The sequence below is a fragment of the Pseudorca crassidens genome, chromosome 21 (assembly GCF_039906515.1).
Source record: "Pseudorca crassidens isolate mPseCra1 chromosome 21, mPseCra1.hap1, whole genome shotgun sequence".
NCBI classification, from domain to species: domain Eukaryota; kingdom Metazoa; phylum Chordata; class Mammalia; order Artiodactyla; family Delphinidae; genus Pseudorca; species Pseudorca crassidens.
In genome coordinates, this window is record NC_090316.1 from 31434759 (window position 1) to 31459741 (window position 24983).

At 50.4% G+C, this 24983-nt stretch overlaps 1 protein-coding gene and 1 long non-coding RNA gene across 6 annotated transcripts in view; one reads left to right on the top strand and one right to left on the bottom strand.

Annotated features, from left to right (window-relative positions):
* Positions 1-24983, top strand: part of MCPH1 (microcephalin 1) — a 236894-nt gene that overhangs the window by 190121 nt on the left and 21790 nt on the right. The window lies entirely within an intron of this gene.
* Positions 569-18728, bottom strand: LOC137215980 (uncharacterized). Of its 2 annotated transcripts, XR_010939522.1 has the most exons (5): positions 18582-18728; positions 18082-18186; positions 14072-14225; positions 13450-13627; positions 569-1144 (listed from the first exon to the last, which is right to left on the bottom strand). It is a non-coding gene; the product is annotated as an uncharacterized lncRNA (long non-coding RNA). The 2 variants fall into 2 exon arrangements; XR_010939521.1 differs by having other exon boundaries at positions 18082-18728.

A 24983-nucleotide genomic window follows, 5' to 3' on the forward strand; every position in this document is an offset into this window, starting at 1 on the left:
CATTTCACGTTCCCACCAGCAGTGAGTGAGAGTTCCTGTTGCCCCGTACGCCTGTCAGCATTTGGTGACAAGGATTTGCCTGGATTTCGGTCATGCGAATGGGCGTGCAGTGCTACCTCACTGTTGTTTTAGTTTGCATTTTTCTGATGACACACCATGCGGAGCATCTTTTCATACGCTCCTTTGCCATCTGAGGACCATCTTTGATGGGGTGTCTGTTAAGGTCTTTGGCTCGCCTTCCAACCCAGGCAGTACCTCCTTTTGAAGTCTGCAAGCCTGCCACCTTGGGCACGTTTACGAGACCGCAGCATCGTGGACATCACCCTGACGTGCACATCCTGCTTGCACTGAGCGGGACCTCAAATCCTCCGTCCCGCAGGAAGGTCTGGGCTTGCAATGTCTCACCTCCTGCTTTTACACTCGCCTGACACTAAGTGTGACAAGGCAGAAACTTTATGGTTCTGCTTGGAAAGACTTCTTTTGGTTAGGTGGGTTTTTTTTTTCTTCATTGACTGAATAACACTGAACAAAACAATATTACTATGAAATGAAAGTAATACACCCCTCTGAGTTTGTATAAATACAGTTTTTTTTTTCTTTTTAACATTGTTTGGATCGATAAACGATGCAAGAGATACATAAGATAATTCCAAAAATGCTATGAGGCAATGTGGAAAGGTCTGGAAGCCCACCCCACCCCCAAGATGCTTTTTGGTTGCTTTTACAGCTACAGACCCCCCACCTAAAGGTGGGTGTGTTGCTAAGACTTAATCTCCACCTTGGCTACACTGCTGAACAGAGGCATCACCTGGAAAAAGTGCAGCACGGTGCTTGTTAACACAGTTGGATGAGCAAACCTTGAGGTGAGAGAAAAGCAGGGAGTGTCAGTCCATAAATGCTGAATGCGCCCACGCAGAGAGAGAGAAAATGGCCATTAAGAGGTGACGAGGAAGAGACGTGGACTTGCGTCCCCCGGGAAGGAGGGGCTCCCGGAACTGCATCTGTAGCCCTGCAAGCCACACACACCAGAAACCCGGGAGTCGTCTTTAACCCCCGGGGGCTGCAGGGCACGCCAGCTGTGTCTTCCAGACGCCTTCTCCCTCCACTTCCGCTGTCGCTGCTTTCTGTCCTTATAGATGCGTCTCTGGAAAACACAGATCTCGTCATGTTACATTTCAGGTGACTTACCTTTGCCTGCAAGATCAAGTTCAAACTCTGCAACAAGGCATTCAAGACCTTTCCCAACACTTGTTCTCAGCCCATCTTCCCACCATCCATTGCCTCCCTGCCCCTCAATGCCAGCTGGCTACCCAGGACCCACTACCATGCCTGACACCAAGCTGTGCGTGTCCATCTCTCCCCTGCCAGGCCACACCATCAGCATCCCCCATCACACCACACGCACGCACACACACACGCACACACGCACACGCACACACACATCCTTTTCCTAATTATCCTGGGACAAGCCTTTCTGGGAAGCAGTCCCCAGACCTTCCAGGAAAAATTAATTTCACCCTCTGTTATGGTTTTACAGTATTGTTTTCATATAACCGGTATAAATACTATAGTATAAAAAGGATAATTCATATATAATTAATTAATTAATTATAATTAATTGTTTATGTATGTCTCTTACTGCTAGATTATGAGCTTCTTGAAAGCAAGGTCCACATATTTGCTTTCTTTTTTTTAATCCCCTGCATCATATGTTGAAGACACCTATAATATCTTGGGTTAAAACTGAATCCGATTGGAAGGGGGTGACAGGGCAGTGGGTGCTATACGGGTCGAGGTCTGGAAGGCCAGTCTCCTTGAGCAGAGAGATTCAGGACAGGTGCTTGTTGGGAAGGATGGAAGGTCTCCAGGGGCCACATGGTAGAGGCCTGAAGACCAAACCAAGGTCGCTGCCAAGGTCCTTATACTTTTATCTGCAGCGTTTGGAGCCAGAGAGGAACGTGGTCTCCACAGTTCTTGTGAGGATTTCTGGGCAGTGGAGTGAAGGGAGATGAAGTTAGATCTGAGAGCCCTGATGGGAGGTGGCCTGACAGCCACATGCCATGTGAAACCATGATCTAGATGGTGGCCCTGCAAAGGGGATGAAGAGCACCAGGGAGCTGGGGAGAATGGCCAGGAGGGCGGGAGTTGGGGGAGGAGGGCCGGGCTTACGCGCGCCAGTGGGAAGGCTCCCCTGCCTGTCTGCTTCCTTTCCTGAAGGCACAGCGAATTCCTGGGCCGCCTTTGTTGTGAACTCGTTTGTTGTTTACAGCCTCCAGGTATTTGTAGACAGATCTTATCTCCCTCCCTCTTAGTCACCACTTGGCCCAACTCTGCCCCTGGGGCTGACCTCTCACTACCCTCTCGAGGAGACTTGTTTGTGCTGTTGGAATCTATTCCATTTTGATTATTTTAAGACAAGCGGTAAGCTAAATATGGCCCAGCAAGCATGGTCTTGAAGTAAAAAAATAAATCTTATGCATGTATATGTTTGTATATATTTGTGTGTGTCGAGTGTGTATATGTTTATGCGTGTATATGTTTGTATATATTTGTGTGTATCGAGTGTGTATATGTTTATGCGTGTATATGTTTGTATATATTTGTGTATCGAGTGTGTATATGTTTATGCATGTATATGTATATATATTTGTGTGTATATGTTTATGCGTGTATATGTTTATATATATTTGTGTGTATCGAGTGTGTTATGAGCCGAGGCAGCTGTGGCACTTCCCAAGCAATAGCCTGCAGCCTGTGTTCTCCCAGTTTCCCCGGGAATGAATTCACTCTACATTTTTTTTTAAAGGAAGAAAAATCAGAAAGTGATAAGTGCCTACTGCCTCCTGATTCTCCTTTAGGATACGCCTGTTTCTGTGAGGTCTTGGGGTTTATAGGACTGTGCTTATTTTCATGATCCCATTAATATGTTTGCTTATCAAGAGGGCCAGCTCTGTTTTGTCACCAAATTTCTCATCCTTCTTCTTATTTTTTCCCTCCTCTTCCCCGTTCCATGTCTGGTCTCTAGTGAGGTTTCCATACCTTACACTTCCGTCAAAAAATACTGGTTGAAAACACTTCTAGAAAACAATGTAGGAGAAAATCTTCATGACCTTTGGGTTGTGTATTTCTTGGGACACAAACCCAAGCACAAGCACTGACCATAAAAGGAAAATTGATAAGTTGGACTTCATGAAAATGAGAAGTTTTGTTCTTTGAAAGACACCATTAAGAAAATGAAAAGGCAAGCTCCAGACAGGGAAGAAACATTCATAGTCCATGTTTTTGAAAAGGAACTTGTATTCAGAATGTATAAAGAATTCTTAAAGCCTATCCAATTTCTTAAAAATGGGCAAGCTGTAAGAACAGAACCTCACAAAAGAAGTTATATCCATGACAAAGAAAGCACATGAAAAGATGCTGAACGTTATCGGTCATCTGGGAAATGCAAATTAAAACCACAGTGAGCTATGGCCACACTCACCCACTACGGACAAATTAACGCCAAAACTAAAATGCCAAGTTACAGCGAAGACGCAGAGCAACTAGAACTCATACTTTGCTGACAGGAGCGTAAAACACTGTAGAGAACTGTTCAGCAGTTTCCTACTAAAGTTCAATGTATACCTAGCAAATGACCCAGGAATTTCACTTCTAGGTATTTACCCAAGAGAAAGGAAAGCATCTGTCAACAAAAAGATTTGTAACTGTTCATAGCAGCCTTATTCATAATATCTAATAGCTGGAAAAACCCAGATGTCCATCAGCTGGTGAATGCATGAAAACTATGGTATGTTCATCCAACAGCACAACAATAAATACGACCGTAAAAAGGAGCAAACAGCAACGTGGTTGAATCTCAAACACTTGTGCCGAGCCAACGAAGGCGGTCACAGCGCGTGGGCCGTGTCCTTCCCTTTCCGTGACCTTCAAGGACAGGCCACACTAGTCCGCTGGCCCGTGGTGGTCCAGGGATGGGGGCAGCAAGGAATGCAAAGGGACACAGGGGACATTGGGGATGACGCGAACACGCCCGCCCTGATGGAGCTGTGATTGCATGGGTGTGTACGCCTGTCAAAAGCATCAGACTCTGTGCGTCCAAGCTGGGAACATTTTATCCTTTGTAAATTATACCTCAATAGAGTCCATTTTTAAAAAGCTAATCACAAAAGAATAAATTAAGCACATACGCATTGCCAGAAAATGAGACCATTGGTGGTTTACGCGTTCACGTGAATTTAAGGCAGCATGTGCCCTGCGCCAGGGACGTTTGCATTGTGAGATGTAATTGATGGTGAAGACGTCGGCGGGGGGGGGGGCGGGGGGGGGGGTTGGGCATGGAAGCATCTCCCACCTTCAGTAAGTTACATAGATATGACTTATTTACAAGGTTGGGCTGGGTTTCCAACAAACAGATGGGAAGTAGGCTGCCGGTAACTCTGAACCCGTCCCGAGTCACTCTCCTTCCTGAACTTGGCGCAGTCACTATTCCGTATGCAGGTGATTCTGCTGGACACTAAAAGCAGGGTGATAAGGTATTCGTATTCAATCTCCATTGAAGTCAGTGGGCTTTTTGTAATGATTGGGCTGGAGACCTGGGCGTCCTGGTCCTTGGACCGGCCCCCCAGCTCAGCCGTCCCCACTGCCTGCCGCTGCACCCGCACACGCAGTGGCAGGCGCCACAGGCATCGCATGGCTGCCATACTGTGCTTCCCAGTGACAGCTCTTCCCAAGGCCAGCGGATGTGTGCGCCCACTAGCCCGCAGTGTTTTAGCCAAAAGCAAAGCCTTTGAAAGAGCAGCAGAAACAAGACCGTTCAAATCTGGTCTGTGTAGGGACTCCAGTACCCAAGTGATGAATTTAAGGGAAAAAAAATAATTCTGTAATAAACCTCCAGGACTATTAGCTTGAGTGGGTTACAGTACGATGGAACGTTCCAGTGAACACCTGAATTCCCCAGCACATTTTTGTAATCCGGACAGAACTTCTGAGAATTATAAACTTAAGTGCAGTAGAAGCTTTTGGAATTAGCTGGGGGATGAAATGAGTCGCTATAAGTACAAAGGAGTAACAGCAAAGAAGTCGATCAGAAGGAACCATCGAATCCAAAACAGCCACACGAGAGAGAATTAGGAACTTATCCGGCACCATCGCCCCACGTTATACGTGAGAACGAAACCTGGAGAAGTCGTTCCACCAGCTGCAGCCCCTTGTGCTGTTTCCTGGAAAGCCGATCACTCCTTGTCATGCTTACGCCCCCCCCCCCCCGTAAGGAATGCAGGGTCAGGTGAAGCGTCGGGATCATGACCCTGCGGCCGGCTGTGAGCAGAGAACCAGAAGGAAGCCCGGCCTCCCGGCACCCAGCCCCCCGTTCTTCCTGGGCTCCTAAAATCTAGAACCATCATCATGTTTGGGACATTTGTTATCCCTTTTTCCAACTGTTGACATCCTGAAGGGATCTCTCCTTCCTGTGAGTTTCTCAGTTGCCCTTCTTCTCCTCCCTCCCTAGGCCCCTACGCCACTGGGGGCTTCACATCCATTGAAGAAGAACTTGTTTAGCCCAGGGATAATTGTTTTGAAACTTAAGAGCAGGGGGCCCCTGGCCTTTTGCTGTGACTTGTTCCCAGAAACCACACAACAAGGCAGATCATCAGAAAGATGTTACGGCCCGGGTTGCATTTCTGACCAGAGACTCAGCAGCAAATAAATCACAGATGTGAACAATGCTTAAACCCCCGGCGTAACGCAGCAAACCCCTAGTATCTTCTGAAACAATCCTCTTATGCTTTGAGCAGCTGGACCGCGCCTGCTGGCCTCTGAAGGGAGACGTTTGCCTTCCACGTTGTGTCTTGGAAGGGAAGGGGTCTGTGGACACTGGCCTGTGCCGTCATTCGAAGGATATAGAGAAGTCGTGTTTCATTTTTAAGCATTGGGAATTAAATTGTTTCCATAAAATAAAAAATGTTAATTTGCTTTGTAAAAAAATAAATCTAGATTGGTAAGTTTTATTTTAATAGGAAAAAATGTGTAAGCAAGGTTTTAAATATTTGGTAAGTTCACTGGTGCCTGTCGGCAGCCCACAAATTGCTAAATCCAATAGCACTCCAAGATTCTGGAAGCTGCTATATTCTCTCATACTCTGAAGAATATGCCTGATGGTAAGCATAAGGAAAGATAGGTTTTTGAAGCCTGCAAATGACAAAGTTCTTTCATTTATCTGTATGTGGAATAAAATACCTAAACCATCTAGCAACCCTCAAAGAAGAGGGGAAGGGACCTTTTGAGAAAACAAATCCATCTCAACTCAAACCTGCAAACTCACAATAGTGGATTTTAAAGTGAACTAAGAATGAATGGTGGATATAAGTTGACCTAAAAATAAAATTCACAGTAGGTCATTTCATAAATCTCAATCTAAAATATGGCTTTGAATAAAAGCTTCATTAAAACACCTGACCTGCGTCAGGTGCCACGGTCGCTTTCTATGAAAACGCCATGGTGCTCTAGTTAGAGGACTTCCCTAGTCAGACGGCCAGTGATGGTCAACCCCAGGGAGGGGACAGAAGCAAACGCCTCTTCTGTCCCCACAGGGAGCGGCAGCATGGCACGCAGCTACCTCGGGGGGGGAGAAAACGTGGAGACTAAAACAAACCCCAAAAAAGGACTGACAGCCATGGGAAACCAGGAGGCCCATGTCACAAAGCTGGGTCCCGTCCAGGATGCGCTTGGCAGGGAAGCAACCAAGTATGCCCGCGAGAAGCTGGGCTTCGGCCGGGCTCTGGACGAGGAGGGCCAGCCAGGTGGATACCAGCCCTGGTCGGGCAGTCCCGGGAGGTGAGGGCTGGCCGGAGCTGCAGGGAGGGCGGGCCTACCTGCCAGGCTGGGGCAGCAGCTCAGAGCCCTGGACCCCTGACCGACCAGCCCCAGACCGTGCCTGCTGCCGGCAGAGAGCCTGGCTCCCGGGCCTGAGGACGCCTGGGCAGGAGAGGAAGGACGACCCAGAGAGAACAGCCCAGCGAGAGAGGAGGACAGAGCTCTGCAGAAGGAAGCTCATCTCTGGGCGGGTGCTGATTTGCCTTGGAATGGACATCGCACTGGCTGAACTGCTTTAATGTCAGGATTTCTCCCGCCTCCTCCTTCAAGCTTTTTGAGTCGTGGACCGTATTTTATTCCTCTTTGAGCGATGGGTCAACGCAGGGCGACTAGTGCCCACTTGCTATGCATTTAGTACAGATGCTTCTCGGCCTGTGGCCGCTGGAACTGCACACGGGCCCGTCCAGGGTGAAGCCGCCCGCTCTGCAGAGCCTCTGGGATTATAATACGGTGCTTCTCACCCATTAGGATCACCTGGGGGGGGGGGTGTTTTTTTTCAACTCCTGCTACCCAGGCCACAGCTCTTTAGTGAAATCAGAATGTCTGGATTGGGACCTGGGCACTGGTATTTTTTAAACTCCCCAGGTGGTCTGTAGGATGCAGGCCAGTTTAAGAACCAGGGTTATGATCCTGTCTCAGCCCAGCAGCCCACCAGAGTCACCCAGGGGGCTTTAAAACTTCCTGAGGCCAAGGCCTCCACCCGCCAGGTGCTCTGACCTGATTGCCATGGGGTGAAGCCCTTGCAGTAGTATTTTGAAGCTCCCCAAGTGATGCTACCACGCAGCCCGAGTTAGACTGCCCCGTACAATCAAGACCTACAGAGCCCTGCCCGCGGGGTTGGTTTTTCAGCCCTTTCCAAAATTTTGCCAAGAACCCCCAACTTTAAATTACACTATGGACTTGCTCTAGTGTTTTTATAAGTTTGCAAATTTCTTGCCAACTACCTGACAAGTTTTAAAGGATCAAATTAAGAAGTTCTACAAAGCCAAGGAGTTATTTCCATGTGTATTTTATCACGATTTTTTTTCTTTTAAATGAGCGTTAGAGCAATGAAAAGCAATTCAGAACCAAGTACAGCTTGAAAGCCGATGTGGTCGCCACTAAAGCGTGGGGAGCAGGCCCGGGGCAGCCAGCCCTCAGACACGGGAGGGAAAGAACCCACCGTGTTCCAAGCTTTGACCTATTTCTTGCAGTTGTTGAAAACTATGAGGCATGAAATCCAGATTTATGACTTTTTAAAAAGTTAGTTGTGGATTCCCTAGACGATTATGTTCCCATCACTTATGTAGCTTTGAAAACTCAAATGACGCTTTGAAAAAATCCAAGTTTGGCATGCGCCGAGCTCCAGTGTCGGTCGTCTTAATTCAGTAAAAGTGAGGGGGAAATGCCTCTGCCTTTGCTTAAACCACGGTTTGTTGTGAGGGACAGACAGGAAGGCTCATTCGTGTGTAACTCTGGGGAAAGCTAAGCCGGGGTGATTCTCCTTGGGCACTTTATTTCTCGGTCTGCACAAAATGAGAATTTGAGGAAAATGTCTTCGGAAAGTGGAGCCTTCACGCTGGGTGTGCCTTTCCTTTCATCTTTTCGGATTTTATGTTTACTGGGAGTTTCACAACCGAGAGATGTCACCCGTCTCTGCCAGGGCCAGGTGCGCCAACACCAAGGGTTTCTGTATATGCCTCTCCTCTACCCTCGTCTCTCTTTTGTTTGTTTGTTTGTTTGTTTTGGTTTTTTTGTTTAAATTCTTCGGAATTTCTCTCAACTGTTTTTCTAAAACATTGTAGTGTGAAAACCTCTGCTGATTGCGTATCAGCTGTATCTCAGTAAAGCTGGAAAAGGATAGAAAATAATGCTAAAATTTCAAAAACCAACGGAGATTTATAGAAACCATACTGCACGCCTGGCAACACACGCTTCTGCCCGAGGCTTTTTCTGCCAAGAACCCTAAGGATTCCTGAAGGCATTCGCGCCGTTTTTACTGGTCTTCAGTCTCCTTGCTTGGTGGTGCTCTGATCTCCCCGTTGCCAGACTGTTACAGCTGCCTGCTTCCACTTCTCCCAAATCGACGCAGACGTGAGGGTGACTAGCCACCAGGTCGTCTCACCCCACCGATAGGAACTGCACCCGTCCCCAGTCAGACGTGGGGAATCGCGTGCACAGGGCGTGGCAGCCGTCTCACGTGCAGACTGCGTTCTCCGCCATGCGCTCAGCACGTTGGGCAACGCGAGGTTCCTTAAGGACATGGATCTTGTTCTAACCCCCCGGGGGTGGTGTGATTTTCTTGGAGCGCAGGCTCCGAGCCCCAGTTGCCTCCGTCTCCCTCACGGCACCCCGGGCAGCTCCCTGCCCCGCACTTGCGCTGTGCGGGCCCGTCGGGTACCAGGCACTCTCTTAGGCTCCTGTGGGACGGTGAGAAGGGCAAGGACAGAGACGTCACCTGGCCTCGGGATGAGAAGCTGGGACTCCGCGTGCGATCTTCGTAAATCCCAATCCCACGTTAGCAAGGAAATCAAGCTCCAGGTTGGACTAGGGAAATTTCATGATTTCCGACTTATCTGAAGGACAAAGATGGCTCTAGAATAGAAGACCTGAGCATCCTCAGATAATTCCTATCACAAGGACTGATGGGCGTGAAACGACGGCCCTACTCTGGGCTTCCGAGGTTGCTGGTCCTCCCTGGGTGGTGCAGGGGTGTCATTTAAAGCAGTACATGGTGTGGCGAAGGGCATTCATGCAGTGAAGAACTCTGTCTGTTACGACGCGTCTGGTTTGGATGTCCGTCCCTCCACCTGCCGGCGCGGCACCTTGGCCACGTTCCTCAGAACCCCAGTTTTCCGACTGTGGAATGTGGCTCATAATGGTCTCTGCCTCCCAGGATTTTTGTAGCAATTAAAATGGGATGCTTTGCGGGACACAGCTGGAATAGTTTAACAAATGTCCTATATGTAAATGCTCAGCAAACGCGGATTACCATTTAATATCTCAGTTGTCCGTTTGAACAACCGCTGCCTCCCTAATCTCCACGAACGGGACCACTAGCCGGCCAGTTATGCCCACCGAACTCCTGGGCGTCCTGCTCCCGGGGACACACCATCCAGAGAGGAAGCAGGGCCTGAACTAAGGTGGTAGAGCGACAGCTGGCGTTTGTTAGCAGCTCCCTGGGAGCCAGGCGTTGTGCTGGCTCGACTTTCTCCCTGCCTTCCAGCGTTTCTGCTAGGTAGACAGGATGACCGTTCACACTTGCAGAAGCTGACTTCAGAGATTTCAGGTCTCACGCGAGGCCACTCGAGAGCCTCACTGGCAGCCGGTTCTTCCTGGAGCCCGGCCTGCTCTGGCCTCCCCGTGTCCCTTGGCCTCCGGGGACAGGCACTGCACGGAGGTGACACAGGAATTGTTGCAGGTAGAGAGAGAAATCAGAGGTGTTCCCGAAGTCTTAAGACTGAGTGACTGAGTAAGAGAAACAGGAACGGAAGGAAGATGACATATATGGGAGAGGCGTTACGTTAGACGTCCGCAGACTTGTGCAGCAGAGCCTGGGGACGTGTCCCATAGAAGTGAGTTCGTAGCAAAGCTGTCGCCTCGTGGCTCGTTTTATAGCTTCAGCTTCCAAGTGGCATCTCACACAAAAACAACAAAATGTGCCCCTGCAGCATTATAAATACATACACATGTACCTATACACACGTACACACACACACACACATGCATGGCCACCAGTAAGCTACAAGGTACCTGGGCTGTGTCATCTGAAAGTAAGAGCTGACGCCCATTCATTCATGCAGCTGTTCATTGAGAGCCTCCCCTGGGCCAGGCACCTCGCCTGGAGTGACAGGTACGCGCATCCTGGGGGAGCTCGAGGGGGAGCAGTGTGGCCCCGAGGGCCGGTGGATGGTCCAGCAGCTCCATACCTGTTAGCTTTGTGACCCCAGGCAACTTACTTTCTCTCCACGTCTTCGGTTTCTCGTATAGAAAATGAGGAATAATAATAATATCTACCTCATCACATTTTTATGAGGATCGAAAGTATTTTTTTTATTGGAGTATAGTTGATTTACAATGTTGTATTAGTTTCAGGTGCACAGCAGAGTGATTCAGTTATATATTCTTTTTTAGATTCTTTTCTTATTATAGGTTATTACAAGATACTGAGTAGAGTTCCCTGTGCTGTACAGTAGGTCCTTGTTGTTTACTTGTTTTATATATAGTAGTGTGTATCTGTTAATCCCAACCTCCTGATTTATCCTCCCCCTTTCCCCTTTGGTAACCGTAAGTTTGTTTTCTACGGCTGTGAGTCTGTTTCTGTTTTGTAAATAAGTTCATTTGTATCATTTTTTTAGATTCCACATATAAGTGATATCATATGATATTTGTCTTTCTCTGTCTGACTTCACTTAGTATGATAATCTCTAGGTCCATCCATGTTGCTGCAAATGGCATTATTTCATTCTTTTTTATGGCTACTATTCCATTGTATATATGTACCACATCTTCTTTATCCATTCATCTGTCGATGGACACTTAGCTTGTTTCCATGGCTATTTACATGGCTATTGTAAATAGTGATGCAGTGAACACTGGGGCGCATGTATCTTTTCAAACTAGAGTCTTCTCCAGATATAAGCCCAGGAGTGGGATTTCTGGGTCCTATGGTAGCTCTATTTGTAGTTTTTTAAGGAACCCCCATACTCTTCTCCATAGTGGCTGTGTCAATTTACATTCCCACCAGCAGTGTAGGAGGGTTCCCTTTTCTCCACAGCCTCTCCAGCATTTATGATTTGTAGCCTGTTTAATGATGGCCATTCTGATCAGTGTGAGGTGACACCTCACTGTAGTTTTGATTTGCATTTCTCTAATAATTAGCGACATTGAGCATCTTTTCATGTGCCTGTTGGCTGTCTGTGTGTGTTCTAAAAGTTAGTATTTATAAGACGTTTAGGACAGAGCAGCGTGTTTAAAGGCCCCGTGGCCAGAAGGAGGCTGGCAGGAGACTGGTGTGACGGAGCAGAGGCGGGGCGGGGGGTGGAGATTCAGCTGCAGGTAGAAGTAGGGGCTGGTCCATGGGAGGCATTTAGGAGTTTTGGGTTTTGCTCCAAGTAATGGGAAGCTGTTGGAGGGTTTGAGAGAGAGCGAGCGAGAGAGAGAAGGAGGGAGTGTGTGTGTGTGTGTGTGTACACAGCGTGTTGAGCAAAAGAAGCCAGAAACAAGAGTGTGCGCCACATGCGTCCACTGTTGTGGTCGCGTCGCAGACGGGAAGCATCCATGATGACAGGGCTCAGAACAGAGGTTATGCCCGTGGAGGCAGCAGGGGCAGAGTTCTCTGCGGTGGGCACGGGGCAGCCCCCTGAGGCCTGGAGACCACCACCTTGGTGGCCGTGGTTAAACAGGTAGATGCGCACGTAAAAACTTAGGCTGTGACTTAAGATTAGTGTACTTTGTGGACTTAACTGTATGCATTGAATACCTCAGTTTTAAAAAAGAAAAATGGTGAGTGACAAGGATGCAGGGGTGCATGCCTGACCCAGCTCGTGGGCTATTTCAGTCACCTGGAACAGAAATTATTGAAGCTCTACTAGGATGCTCATGGTGGTGGTGAAGATGAATGATTGGACTTGGAATGCTACAACCCACAAGGTTTGTGATGAGCTGGATACAGAAAGTGAGGGGATGAGAGAGGTCCAGGACGGCTCCTGGTTCCGTCCCCTGAGATTCTGAAAGCCGTGGGATGTAACTGTCACAAACGCTGCTTGCCTGGGTTAGACTCCAAGGCTCCTTCACTTCCTAATTGTGTGACCCTGTACCCTCTGCACCTTATTTTCATCTGTGAACTGGAAACAGTGACAAGCCTTCAGTGAGCTCATTCACATCAAGCGCTTGGCGGGGCTGCGCACAGTAGGCTCTGAGTCACTGTTCGCTGTTATCTGATGGGACCGGGCTGGGGAATGAAGACCTGAGTTAAGTTAGGTTTGACGTGTGCAGTGTATAGCGCCTGTAAGTCATTCAGAGAGAGAGTTGGGTGGGGGCGCTGCTCTGGTCCCAGAGCTCAGGGAAGGTCAGCAGCGAGGACAGAAGTGAATCGCTGGCCATCTGTTGCCAGGAGAGCTCTAACCGCCTGGGCTGTGAGCCGTCCTCGGGACCTAATGGCCCGGTGGGGAGGACAAGCCCAGACGGGACGAGCCCAGGGAGAAAACCAGGGGTGACGGGTCCCAGGGCCAAGGGGACATGACACGAGGTTCAGAGCAGGGCGGGGACGTCTTGAAAGCTGCTGAGAATCCAGCCAGGGTGAAGGCATCTTCTGCCAGACACTCTTCTGAGCACCTTAACTCCATGGCCGTGGGCTCCTGTTCCCACCCCCGGGCAGCCCTGGAGTCGCCCAGGCTGCACAGACTGAAGCTCAGGGTCGAGGCTTCGGTGGCAGAGAAGGATCTGACGGGGGTGGGGGTGGGGGTGTCCTTGTTTTATCCCCGTCGTCTTCCTCCCCCGCAGCCCGGGCGCCACCCCAGTGGGGACCTGGGAATCAGGGTCCTGGGCCCGTCGTTCCACACCCATTTAGTTTACTCAAATGCAGTCCCGTGCACCTACCTTGCTCTGCTTACCAGTCAGATGAAAAGGTGGACTCGAATAATCCTTTTCGTGTTGGAGTCTTTCATCGTAAACGTGAGCAGCTTTGAGAACTATACCACTTGTAGATGTTACTGCAACTGTGCTCTTTACACGGAGCCCTGTGCCCCGTCTTTCTCGTGTTTGTTATGTTTACTCACTGAGAAGTAATTTAAAACATGTTAATAGTAAAACAAGCAGATATATTACAGGGCAGAACAACTACATACGAGACCCTACAGGAAAATTACTCTAACGAGGGCTGCTCTGTGCTCTGCTGTCACGGGGTTTGGGGAACGCTAGCCCTGGTGAAATGAAACTAAGAAATTGTTCATTACAATTAGGTGTGTTTATTCACGGGTTTTGACCTTTTTCTTAACCCTTTCAAACCGTCTTCTCGGTTACTGGTTCGAACACACTATCCTCACGTACCCTAAATCTTCTGTGTCCCAGCGCTCCCAGAGTTTAAGGTCAAGGCTCATGGTACGCAGTTAGCTGGTCTCTACAGCCTTACTAGTTCAACATTTGGCCAAAGCCATAATCTTCCTTAAATCAGATTCCTCTCAGTGATGACAAAACTAACCAGAGAGGGGAAAGCTCCTACCTTCCATCTTTCCAGCTCCCTGGTTTAAGACTTTCTTCTTTCTTCATGATAAAAAACAAAAAACTAACATCATCTGCTTAGAAAATACAGCCCTCTAAGACCATTTCCAGCCGAAGGAAGGATTTTTATCAGCTTCCGCGTGGGTCTCGCCGGCCTGGAATCAACAGAACCCATTTCTTATGTTCCTGAGGTCATTTAAGGTATCTCTTAGCCCAGTTCCCCAAATCTGAGAACATGAGACATGGGTTTTCCTTACAAAAACCCTTTCTAGTCCTCCTTAAAAGTGTTTCACTAACAGTGTTACAAATTACAACATCCAAACCTCAAACTTCTGAACTTCCAGCTAAAGCAGGAAACGATCCCATCCCCTCGCGGCTCTGCTGTCCCCGCCGTTCAGGTGGCTGCTGGACCAGCTCTCCAGTTGTGAGCTACCTTCCAGAACCGTCCTCCCAGCCCCCGACGTGGTGACGCGCCACCCCGTCCGATTCCGCGTACCTAGAACCGAGCCCTCACCCTCCCGCCGGCTCCCCGGTGCCGCCCAGTTCTCCCAGTGGAATCACTGCCCTTAGGATCGCCCGACTAGAGAATTAATCAGGAGCTCCCCTTTCCTCTGCGATCCTCTGCACGCTGCGATCGATAGTTCTTGTCTCCTGAGATCTACCTTAGAGTCACTGACTTCTCTGCTCTGTGACGCTTCATCCAGACCCTCACCCACTCTGCACCTTCCACACCAGAACCTGCCCTTTTTTTTTTTTAACATCTTTATTGGAGTATAATTGCTTTACAATGTTGCGTTAGTTTCTGGTGTATAACAAAGTATAACACTTTGTATAACAAAATGAATCAGCTATACATATACATATATCCCCATATCCCCTCTCTCTTGCATCTCCCTCCCACCCTCCCTATCCCTCCCCTCTAGGTGGTCACAAAGCACCGAGCTGATCTCCCTGTGCTATGTGGCTGCTTCCCACTAGCTATCTATTTTATGTTTGGTAGTGTATATATGTCCATGCCACACTCTCACTTCGTCCCAGCTTACCCTTCCCCCTCCCCGTGTCCTCAAGTCCATTCTCTACATCTGCGTCATTATTCCTGTCCTGCCCCTAGGTTCGTCAGAACCACTTTTTTTTTTTAGATTCCATATATATGTGTTAGCATATGGTATTTGTCTTTCTCTTTCTGACTTACTTCACTCTGTATGACAGTTTCTAGACCTCACTACAAATAACTCAGTTTCATTCCTTTTTATGGCTGAGTAATAGTCCATTGTACATATGTGCCACATCTTCTTTATCCATTCATCTGTCGATGGACACTTAGGTTGCTTCCATGTCCTGGCTGTTGTAAATAGAGCTGCAGTGAACATTGTGGTACATGACTCTGTTTGAATGATGGTTTTCTCAGGGTGTATGCCCAGTAGTGGGATTGCTGGGTCATATGGTAGCTGTTTTTAGAAGAACCTGCCCTTTCTGACGCATCCTCTGCAGATTCTATTCCGGACTCCTAGACCCCCGTCTCCCTCAGCTGAGGATCTGCTCTAGCAGCCCCTGCCCGTCCTCTGCCGGCCTGTCCTCTGCTCCGCTGCCCCACCCCCCTGCCCACCATGTCTCCCTCTTTCCCACCCCTGGGATGCTCGGTCTCCTCTCGGTGCTTCTCCATTTCCTGCTCCTTCAGGCTGGCTGAAGGCCCTGCCACCCGCTGGGACTCTCTCCGGGCTCCCGCCCACCCTGAGCGCTGCCCTTGTTTGGAATCCTTTTTGTCTGGTCACTGCTGCCCTGATCCCCCCAGAGGGGTAAGTTTGGCTTCCCTAACTGGCGTGGAAAGCGAGTCTGACTTAGAAGCACGCGGCGTTGGTCCAGGTAAGAGGTGACGTTGGCCGGGCTTGGAGCAGAGAGCACAGCACCGAGAATGTCCTCGTCCGCGTGTATTTGAAGGCGTCCCGATCGCGCGATGGGAGGTGGCAGGCGTCAAGGCGACCTCACGCTTCCGGCCGGGGTGCCTGGAAGGGTGGACCGGCCAAAGCTGAGCTGGAGAAGGCGCAGGTGGAGGCCCGAGCGAGGAGGAGGGGCCGGGACGGGGTCTGCGGCGTCCAGGGGCCCCGAAGAGAAGGCAGCTGGGCCTGGGGTCTGCAGGGGAGCGGGGGCGCCCTCGGCGCGGCGGCTGCTCGAGTCACCGAGGGTGGGGTGAGTGCGGGGGGGAGAAGGACCGAGCCCTGAGCCCGGCCCTTGCTGTGGAGCGTCGGGAAGGAGGCAGACACCCAGCGGCAGCAGCCGCCGGGGAAGCAGACAGAAACCCAGGGCGTGTAGTGTCCCGATGGCGCCCGCGAGGTGCGGCGGAGAGCTGCCGGGGGCACCAGCGGCACGAGGGCCTGCGGAGGAGACAGATTCACGGCTGGCAGTGTGGGCCACGCGCTGCGGGGGGGCGCAGAGACACGGGCTGAGGACGTGGAGGACCACAGTGAGCGGGGCCTCGGCCTGGGAGGGGCCGCGGGATCCGCTCAGGACCACGTGCTGCAGGGAAGCCACGGATGTCCGGCATGACGTCCCCATCCCGGGCTGCAGGGCCGAGGTGTGCACGCAGCCGGCCAGGAGAGGGACGGGGCGGGGGTGGGGGGGTGGGGAGGGACAGCAGCATCCGGCTGCATTTAGGGGCGGGCGTGGACTCCGCCGGGGTGGCTGTCCTCCAGCTACGCTGCTGCAGGGCAGGGTCAGCTGGCAGCTGGGTTTAACCAGGGCTGTGCTTTGACCGCGTTTGGGGGTGAAGGCTGGCGTCATAGGGGATAATTACAGCCACTGACCACGGACGTTAAGCCTTGGGTCGGGGGGCAGAGGGCACCACGGGGGTGACCGTGAGAAGGCAGTGGCTGCCGGAAGGACAGGGGCATGCGCCTGGGAGGGAGGAGAGTCTGCAGCTCCCGGGGCTGAGGCTCGGGTGAGGGGCTGTGGACAAGGTCACCAGGAAAGAGGGGTCCTAGGAACTGAGAGGACAGGAGAGGTCATGGAGGTAACAGGGAGCCCGGAAATAAAAGGTCAGAAGTGAGAGGTTCCGAGCTGGGGAGGGGGGGGTCTGGAAGCTGCAGAGAGAAGGACAGGTTTACGTGGAAAATTGTGGGAACTTAAGCCTTTTAGGGATCATCATGTTTCCTCATTTGAAGACCTTGTCTTTATCTTTATGGGATTTAGGCAAATATCAGAATTGTTAAAGGTGTGTTCCGTTTGTTTCTTTGGCTTTGTAAAAATTTCCCAGGACCACAGACAGACATCATTTGTTCTTTCTCAGGCACAGGCAGCTCACTTTCCCTGTGATCTAGTCAGTCCCCCTAATGTGGTCAAGTGTAGGCATTGACATTTTTATTTTTTTTAATTTTTATTTTTGTCTGCATTGGGTCTTCGTTGCGGTGCACAGGCTTCTCACTGCGATGGCTTCTCTTGTTGCGGAGCACGGGCTCTAGACATGTGGGCTTCAGTAGTTGTGGCGCATGGGCTTAGTTGCTCCGCAGCATGTGGGAACTTCCCAGACCAGGGCTCGAACCTGTGTCCCCTGCATTGGCAGGCAGGTTCTCAACCACTGCACCACCAGGGAAGCCTGGCAGTGACATTTTTAGGAGGTGAAACTTCTAACTATATTTTGTGTTTCCAAACGGTTGCCTTTGGGTCTACCTTTTTCTACTTTGAAACAGCACTAGGATCTGTTTTCTGAGATGTATCCTCCAGAGCTAGCGGTTTCACTGGGGCCAACTGCCTGGGGGAGTTACAGTGAGAGCCACTCAAGTCACTGTTTCAGAGATTTGCCTTCTGGGTGGGTGTCAGAGAGGAGCCCTATGTGTTCCCATGGTCTCTTGTCGCCTCCCCTTCTCTGCCGCCCCCCACCCCAAGGAGAGGAAGACCAGCTTCTCACACTGCAGGGTTTGCAGAGAGGAGCGGGGCACGCTGACAGCCCCTGCAGTTGGTCCAGTGCCAGCTGCGGCCCTGTGGGTACCTCCTTCTGGGCAGGGCCAGCAAACTCACCGCACCGCAGGTCTAAGGCCCAGGTGTCCAGCCGGCTTTATGAATGATGAAAGTGGGTTTGATCTCTGTTAGACACCTGTGTCTGTCTCCCGGCTGGTATTGAACCTGGGGTGGGGGGAAAGAGAGGCATTATTTATTGGAACCTTTAGAACCTCAACAGCTGAGCACCCCTACAAACGCGTGCATGGGTCTGTTAACCCCACATAGTAATAGGAAGCTTGAAACAGGTTCATTGCATCTAGAATCCATGCCCTTCCCACTCTCCGTGCCCTGCCTGACTTCATTTCTTGCTGAAATCACTGCCGTCCTTTCCTTGGCGTCGTCTGTCTCTGATCTCAGCCCCTCTGTACCGTCTGCAGCATGCTCTTCCTAACATCTGGATTTCGTGCCCTGATGTGCCCACGGTTCTCATGGCTCCCCGTGACCCATACGTCATGCAGTAGAATCACGATCCGTCTGGTGCCTGCTTACTCAGCCTCCTCACCTTGGTACAGACTTACAGGCTTTTAACATGAGCTTTGGTCACGGTGGTTCCCCCACCAGGCCCTTGGTCCCGTGCGCTTCACCCCCCAGTGATCTGGAGCTGTTCGTGCCAGCGTGTGCGATCCCAGACACCGCCGCCCCACACGCCCCTCCCTGAGCAAATATCCTCCTGTCCCATCTCCAAATCACATGCCGCCTCCGGGAAGCCTGCCCGGCTCTCGTTTCCCATCCCATGAGGTGACGTGTCCTGTCCTGCTGTGATTTCTAGGAAGTCCTGGGGAAGCAGACACTGTGTCCTTACGTTGCTGTATCCTGGTAACGTAGCCTGACCGTCAGACAAACGAATAAACAGGTTACGTCATGGACCCAGCCCTGACTGTAGGGTAGCGGGCAGCGGTTCCAGGGATTTGTACCTTAGGCAGTGCAGGCAAGCTCTGCTGTGACGTCAGATAAGGAACTTCGTCTCCTGGGCCTCGGGTTCCTCGTCTGTGAAGGCGAGCTGAGCCGTGGCTGAGGCCATCTCCAGGATCCTTCCCGGCACTCGCGGTCCCTGCTGTCTTCTGTGACAGCCCCCCAGCCAGAAGGTACCCAGCTGAGCTAAAGCGTCCACCGTGGCTCGTGGTCTGGCTCTGCCCCCTCTCTCCTCCCAGGCCCTCTCATGTGCATCTCTGGGCTCAGCAATGAAGTGCAAGGCCACGTGGGACACGGGTGCAGCTGTCCTCACACCGAGGGGACACTTCACCAGCTCAGCCTCCTACCTGGACCCTGCGACAGGGCCAGGCACTGCGTGTGCTCCGTGGGAGCGGGTGAGCCACGTCTTCTGGGGTGGGCATCTTCAGCTCTCTTAACTACGTGGTCACCTTTTTATTATTGAAAAGTATGAAGGAAAAGATCCCAGAATCACCCTCCCATGTGACGCGTCTCCTCCGGCAGGCATCCTTCTGCCTGGCCCGCCCCACTCCTCCTTGACTCAGCTGTGTTCACAAGGGTTCTCGAGAGACAGATACACACACGGAGACATGCAGGAGGAGATGGATTATAGGAGTGGGCTCGCATGATTCCGGGGGCTGAGAACTCGCAGGACCTGCTGTCTGCAGCCCGGAGAACCAGGAAGGTTCAGCCCAGGTCCAAAGGCCCAATGCCAGGAGCTCCGATGGCCCAGCTCAAGCAGAGAAAACAAATTCGCCCTTCCCTTGCCTTTTTGTTCTATTTAGACCCTTAAAGCCTTGGAAGTTTCAGAGACATCCTCACATACACACCCAGAAATCATGTTTCACCAGCCCTCTGGGCATCCCTGAGCCCCCGCGCCCCCCCCCCCCCCGCCAAGCTGACACGTTAACCATCACATCAGTCACGCATTTTCTCTCCCTCGAAACCTCCGCAGCCACAGCAGCTACAGATGCCCTATCTATCGACTGTCGTCACTGCGAGCCTGGCCTCTCTGCACCACTGGATTATGGCCACTGGTACGTGCTGAGTTCCAGTTCAGTGGACCAGTCTGCACTTGATAGGATTTTAGAGCAGTGCCCTTCAGAAAAGCCTCCACAGACGAAGCACTTAAATTGTCCTTGAAAGAAAAATGAGATGTAGACAAACATAATGCTAAAAAAGCGTACTTCTTAACTGTTATTCTGTCTTTTAAGTTAACCGTAAAAATTGAGGCTTTTTGGTGTACAGATAAGTTTTAACATACATAGATTTGTATAACCACCCTAAGCACAGGGAATTGAAAAACACCAAGGCACAAATTAGAAAGTTCTGTGGTATATTTGGCCAATCGGAACCACACCCCATGGTGCGGTGTCAGCCCCGTCCTTAGGTTATGGTTGCTAAAATGTGGGAGAGTGCGTCTTAGCTCTGAAGAGGTGTGGCATCATTTCACAGCTGGGTATTCCTGTCCCTCTGTTGCCACAAGGAGCAGAGATCATGTGAAGTTCTGGGAAGGGCCAGGGCTTTGGGGCCTGACCCCTCAAATCTGTGGTGTGTGATCTCAGGCAAAACAGAAGAAGCCAGCCTCCCTGAGCTGCGGGTCCCAAACGCGGGAAATAGTTTGCCATGAGAATTCCACAGTGAAGGATGTGTACCTCCTTTTCCCCATATGGCTCAAAACTACCTGCGGAAACTAACACTCAAGGTGCGCTCTACCCAGGGGGAAAAGCAGAATCGCTAGTGAACTCTAACACCCACGTCCGGAGTAAATGAACCGTCAACACCCTCCCCTGTTTGGGGTTCAGGGTGGGGAGACGTCTGGGTCGGGGACGAATACCCGGGGGTCACTGAAGCTAGAAGCACAGGGTTGGCAGGGGGCGGTTCCCCTCAGCTTTGCTCTGTAAACAGTGTGGTCCCCCTTGACTGACTTCTGTGTGAAGAGGCTGGAAGGTTCTGAGCTAACCTGTTAAGTCAGTATAGCTTTTTTAATGAAGGCACAAACGCAAAGGCCACGTTCTATAAAGCAGAGCCAGTGGCTCTTTGGCCTTAACTGAGACCCTTCAGTAGTACTGATCCTCTGCAACCAAGGGTTCAAACGAAGATCTCATGACAGAGAGAGATTTCTGCCTCCTTCCGGCTGCCTCCCTGTCATGTATGTACACCTGCATCCACATACACATCTGCGTGATGATCATCTTATGCCGCCACTCACAGAGAAGAGTGGGAGCTGCACCCCAGATTCACCCAGACTCCTGGCCTGGCCTGTTACTTTGGAGGCTCCTTTAGTCCAGAGCTGTCAGTAAATTCCACTTGATCCTCCTTCCTTCCACGATCTCCTTTGGTAAACAAGCATCCTGGGCTCTGTGGGGAAAAAGTTGCGCCTCACTGGAAAACTACACTTCATAGCCCACGCACCCCACACCATCCCCAGGTTGTCTGCTTCCAGCTTTCATTGCCTTTGAGCTGTTTCACAACCCTAGGCCGTAAAGACCTACTGTCAGTGCACACGATTCTTGTCTGTGGGCTAGAAGTGAAATCTGTCTGGTGAAGGGAATATCCCCCTACCCCACGGAAAAGCCAATATTTTGGTCCATGTGCAACTTCATTTCAGTATTTCTAATCTATAAATGTGTTATCTGTTTCTCCTTTGAACCAGTATAGCGTCTGTCAGAGTTAAATAAAATGAACACATCTTAAATGTTCCTTTTACAGTGATATGAGTTATGATTTTTTTAACTTGTCTTTTAATCATTTTTAGCCAGAACCTTCTAAGTCCACATGGATAAACCTGGTTTCTGAGGTCACCTTAGAGGGAAACAATAACACACCACCCTCCACCACCCTGTAATAATGCCCACATGCCCCGCCCAGACTCCTTTTCCTGGCAGTTGGTGGCAGGTGTGTGTGTGTCGAAAAGCTTGAAATGAAATTAGGGGTTAGAGCAAATGGCCATGCATTGTTGTACCAAAAGGCTTGCAGTGAAAGCAGGCCTGTCGGGGGGAAGCTGGATGGAGGTACGTGTCAGAGGGCGTGTAGAGCTCCCTCGGCCGCTCTGTTAACCTGGGCTGCTCGCAGCCTCACAATTCTCATTGTTTACAACGTACCCGTGGGGACAGAATGATGCTTTGCTAGACAGGAAAGTTGACTGCCGCAGTCAGAACCCTTAAGGCAAGGTCAAGGGCAGTAGCAAAGCAATTTTATGATCTGTGCCTTCAGAGCAGAGCCTGGGCTCCAGGGTAAGGCTGCACTGGTACATCTGAGGCCCATCAGTCACGAGGACCCAGGAAGCAAAAGCACGGGGACTGAGGACAGTAAAGGGAGTATTGGGGGAGTATCCCATACTTAACTCATTTCAGTAAGCGGAAGGTTTTAACTAAAACTCAGCAGTAAGAAGAATCAGGTGTCCTATTATATTTATAAAAAACCTGCCAATCATCGCTGTTTCTGTGGCAATGAACTCCTCTACACACATGTCCTTACATACATCGGGGAGTGTATTTGGAGGATAAATTCCTAAATTTAATTTTAAGTAAACTAAATCTTGATTAAACTTCCCCAGAAATTATTTTACTTAGGATCGGAAAGTCAGCACGCACCTAGTCTCAATTATTTTGAGTGAAGAATCAGATCCTTGTAATTCTTTACTTCCTCTGATTGCAAGCTGAATAAATAAATAAAGGGAAGCGTTTTCATTTATTGACTTTCGCAGTATGTGCTTTAAACTGAAGTCAAGGACTGCATCTCAATCAGCTTTGCTTCCTGGCACTTTGCACGTGCCTGGTAGAGAGTAAGTGTTCAATAAATGTGGGCGGGAGAAGAAGGAAGCATCCGATTAGCTTCCGAAGGCTCATTCTAAACATGAGAAAGGCTCACTTACGTCCTTTCTGCTGGATTAAAACAGGTTTGAGTTACTGCTCTTCTGTGTACCAAGATACATCCTTGATCAAGAAAAACTGTATCCCAAGTATATGTGTGTTGTACAGAATTTAGAAAAATATACAGCAAACTCTCACCTCTGGTAAGGGGCAGGGTCATGAGAACTGCAGCATTCGGTTGCTTGGGCTTCTGCAAACAAAAACCTCAACAAAGAGTAGCTTAAAAATGAAGATTTTTTTTTTTCCCCTGACATTAAAAGGACAAGAGGAGGCCAATTCCCAGTTTGGTCAGGCCAGTGGCTTAGAAGCATTTGTTATCTGGGATCCAGGGCTTCCCCTCTTCCCACTTGCTTGTTCTCAGGGTGTCCAGGGTCCTCGGGTGGCTTCAGGAATTCTGGGTGTCCTTTGTCGACAAGACAAAGTTGCTTATGTTAGTAGGTGAGGAAAAACTGCCCCCAGCAGGCTCACTCTCAGGTCCCACTGGCCGGGATCGGGTCCAGCCCACGCTTGACCCTGTCCTTCGAAAGGGAAAGGGGATCCCTGTGGTTGGCCTGGACCCAGCCTGAGTCTTCCCCTTGGGCTGGGAAGGGACCCCTATCTTGAACACATGGCCCTGCAGAGGTCAGCACCCAAAAAACCACCACGCCTTGCCGTTAAGGAGGAAAAGACAGGAGTGGATTTGAGTAACAGAAAGCCCAGGGACACTCAGCTTACTGTATTCCTTTCGGTATTGTTTCAGTTATCAACCTCTGCAACTACTTTTTAGGACGTGTGACTACATCCAACTTTAGTAAGATTCTTGATCCCCAGCTTCAGGGCAGGGTGGCCCAGTGATTCACTGAGTTTACGGATGGTGGGTTTTTCCTTGCAGCTCGAGTCACGTTGAACCAAAGCAAATCTCTTCTGCCTCAGTGTCTTCATCTGCAAAAATTAAAGGAATGACCCTTTCCACTCCCTGCATCTCAGGGATGTTGAGAGTAAGTGACAGCGTGAACGAAGGTACCCCACGGGGAGAATGGTCATTTGTCCTGTTAGGTACCCAAGTCGAAGGGAAGCTGTGCAATGTATCAAAGCTTATGGCAAAATTCAAGGCTGGGGTGAGAAAAGAGAATGAATCCACGGCCTTGTTTATCAAATCAGTTCCACTGATGTTGCAGTGGGGTCTTGGGGGGTTTTTTGTTGTTGCTGATGTCGCTGTTACAGTAGGATCGTCTTCTTCAAAAGGAAAGGAGCATGAAAACCTAGTAGGGGGACAATTTCTTCTTTCTCAGACTTTGTCGGAGTGGAGGACTGAGGAACACCTTCTTCGCTGCCTGCCCACCCCGGGGTCAGCCCCTCTCCCGTACTAGCCACCCACTGTCCTCTGGGTAACGGGCGCTCCCTCACCCGCCCACCCGGGCCCCTCCTCTGAGAGGCACCCCTTCACCTCTTTTCCCACAGACCTCCCGTCAAAGTCCTTAATTTCTCTGAGCTGCTGATCTCAGATGTTCAGTTCTGTCCTCAGGGAAACATGCGGGTTAAAGCACTCAGATGTGGATGGCAGATAACCGTCAACATATCCCAGAGGGCATTTGCACATAGAGAAGTCTTCATGAACCTGGAGTTAGTGACATGAGCGTGTAGCACAGCGGGGCCTCCCCACTGTGCCTCTGGCCAGCCGGCCGACGTGACTTTATCAGCACAGAAGGGCGGGCAGTTCAAGGCCCCCGTCTCGGAACCGCGTCCCATCATCTCCCCCCTCCATCAGGACGCATCCCTCCCCGACCTGGCCTAGCAGGGCACAGCTAGGACTTCTGCTCTGTGCTTTGCCATTTACACCCTTGACCCCATGAGGCTGGATTTACAGCCATTCGGAGCTGTGGCGTCACTTGCTCCGGGAACCCTGAGCCCGGGACGAAGGATGCTGTCCCAGTGCCAAGGGCACTTGTATCCCGCAAGGCTCCTGCCTCCACATTCCTCTGGGTTACTCAGAATGCAGAGGCCGTTCTCCTCCCTCCGTTGAACAGTTGATTACTTTTCAATAATTTGGTTTAGAATTTGTAGTAATTCAAAGGCCTCAACATTTTTTTTTTTTTTTGCCTATAAATTTGTTTGCTTGGAGTTTTGCCTGTAGGC